The following is a 2677-nucleotide window of genomic DNA, read 5'->3' on the forward strand; positions in this document are numbered from 1 at the left end:
TTTTATGACTCTATACAGTACATTCACAATACAGTTATGTCAAATTTACATGCAGTCTACTAGTGCACATGATGGCAGAATTTGTTATTTCTCAACAACAACAAAAAACCCTCTATAGATCTATCCAGGTCTTGAATAGATTATTTGCCTGGCTCAACGACAACAACAACAAAGACCCACACACCCAGAATAAAACCTCACACTCTCTGATTCTCTGAGTCGGTGAGCTATAGGCTATCTTTTTCCTCTTTTTGTTCAGCCTGGTTATCTTTYCGTTGGTCTTCGTGACTCCGTCGTCCCCTTTTTTCCCCCTGTGCTGTGTAGCGTGAGTTTACAATGGTGTGTGAAACACCGCGCTGTGTGGTTACGGTTACCTCGTGGCTTCTGTCCAACGGGAGGCGTTAGGAGATCACATCGCGCGCATGATCCACCGGCAGCGCAGTTGCATGTTATCCTATCCAGCGCGAGCCTGGTACGAGACATCTACCGCCACCAGCTAACCGGAATCTTCCTTTATATCGACGGAGACAAAAGAAAAACAACCACATTCAACTAACGGCGGAAACCACCAGAAGTTCCTTTTTGTCTCTCCTTCTTTATCGCGCCGTTCTCTTCTTAGAATCTAGAGCCACGGAGCGCTTTACTATTTAACCTACAGTATATCGGTGAGTAGTGTGACTTCAGACTTCACCTCTTTCTCAATTTATGCTTTCTTTCATCCACTAGACGAAGGGGAAATGCGGGGTCGATACGAATATTTTTTTTAATTTTTTAATCACTTGTAAGAGTTGATGCTGTGTCGTTTTGCGCTCATTACTTTGTCACACGTACATTTCATTGTGTCATGCTGTTCCAAATTGGAGAGAAGATTGTTGCATTTGGAGGGAAACAGCTCTATTTTTTATTTTATTTCAATGTCCGTTTATAAACTATATCATACCAATTTTGTAACAGGTCTTAAGTTGAGGTTCTTGTAGGTTATGGAGACCCCACATTGTAACTGCATGTCAGACTAATCTCTAGTGTAATTTCCTGTGATTGTAGTCGAAGACTCCCAGTCACCCAGTGTCATCCTAAAGTGGTGGAACTCTACTCTACTCTACTCTAACTCTACTCTAACTCTACTCTACACTACTCTACTCTAACTCTACTCTACTCTACTCTACTCTACTCTACTCTACTCTACACTACTCTACTCTAACTCTACTCTTAGAGTAGAGTAGAAGTTTAGAGTAGAGTTAGAGTAGAGTTAGAGAAAGGTAGAGTAGAGTAGAGTAAAGTAAAGGTAGAGTAGAGTTAGAGTAGAGTAAAGGTAGAGGTAGAGTAAAGGTAGAGTAGAGTAGAGTAGTTAGAGTAGAGTAAAGGTAGAGTAGAGTAGAGTAAAGGTAGAGTAGAGTAGAGTTAGAGTAGAGTAAAGGTAAAGAGTAGAAATAGAGTAAGAGTAGATTAAAGGTAGAGTAGAGTAGAGTAGAGTAAAGGTAGAGTAGAGTAGAGTAAAGGTAGAGTAGAGTAATAGAGTTAGAGTAAGAGTAGAGTAGAGTAGAGTAGAGTAAGGTAGAGTTAAGTAGAGTTAGAGTAGAGTTAGAGTAAGTAAACGTAAGAGTAGAGTAGAGTTAGAGTAGAGTAAAGGTAGAGAGAGTAGAGTAAAGGTAGAGTAGAGTAGAGTAGAGTTAGAAGTAGAGTTAGAGTAAACGGTAAAGTAGTAGAGTAGAGTTAGAGTAAAGGTAGAAGTAGAGTAAAAGTAGAGTAGAATAGAGTAGAGTAGAAGTTAGAGTAGAGTTAGAGTAGAGTAGAGTTAGAGTAGAGTTAAGAGTAAATGTAAGTAGAATAGAGTAGAGTAAGAGTGGAGTAGAGTTGTGTAGAGTTGAGTAGAGGTACAGTAATGTAGAGTAGAGTAGAGTTTAGAGTAGAGTAGAGTAAGTTGAGTAGAGTAAATGTAGAGTAGTGTAAGGTAGAGTTAGAGTAGAGTAAAGGTAGAGTAGAGTAGAATAGAATAGAGTAGAGTAGAGTGGAGTAGAGTTTAGTGTAGAGTAAAGGTTAGAATAGAGTAAAGGTAGAGTAGAGTTAGAGTAGAGCAAATGTAGAGTAGAGTTAGTGTAGAGTAGAAGTTAGAGTAGAGTAGAGTTAAGTGTAGAGTTAGAGTAGAGTTAGTGTAGAGTAGAGTTAATGTAGAGTAGAGTTTTTTTAATAGTATTGAGTGTAAGGATATGAGTAAATGAGTAGAGAGTAGAGTAGTGTAGTGTAGAGTAGAGTTAGTGGTAGAGTAGAGTAGAGTAGAGTAGAGTAAATGTGAGTAGAGTTAGTGTAGTGTAGAGGTAGAGTAGAGTTAGTAGAGTAGAGTAGAGTAAGAGTAGAGTAGAGTTTAGAGTTAGAGTAGAGGAGTGTAGAGTAGAGTAGAGTAGAGTAAAGTTAGAGTAGAGTTAGTGTAGAGTAGAGTAGAGTTAGAGTAGTGTAGAGTAGAAGTAGAGTAAGAGTAGAGTAGGGGAGTTAGAGGTAGAGTTAAGTAGAAGTAGAGTAAGAGTAGAGTAGAGTAGAGTAGAGTTAGAGTAGAGTAGAGTTAGAGTAGACATAAGTTAGAGTAGAGTTTTAGTGTAGAGTAGAGTAGAGTTGAGTAGAGTAGAGTTAGTGTAGTGTAGAGTAGAGTAGAGTAGAGTAGAAGAGTAGAGTAGAGTAGAGT

General features: G+C 38.9%; 1 protein-coding gene across 1 annotated transcript in view; it reads left to right on the forward strand.

The window, feature by feature from the left end:
* Window positions 1-291: 291 nt before the first annotated feature.
* LOC112075059 (sodium- and chloride-dependent GABA transporter 3) overlaps window positions 292-2677 on the forward strand; it is a gene marked incomplete at its 3' end in the record, with an annotated part of 53771 nt that continues 51385 nt past the window's right edge. Inside the window, exon 1 of the mRNA XM_070440754.1 lies at window positions 292-665. The remainder of the gene's footprint in view (window positions 666-2677) is intronic.

Source organism: Salvelinus sp. IW2-2015, unplaced genomic scaffold (assembly GCF_002910315.2).
Source record: "Salvelinus sp. IW2-2015 unplaced genomic scaffold, ASM291031v2 Un_scaffold2965, whole genome shotgun sequence".
In the NCBI taxonomy this organism is placed as follows: Eukaryota; Metazoa; Chordata; class Actinopteri; order Salmoniformes; family Salmonidae; genus Salvelinus; species Salvelinus sp. IW2-2015.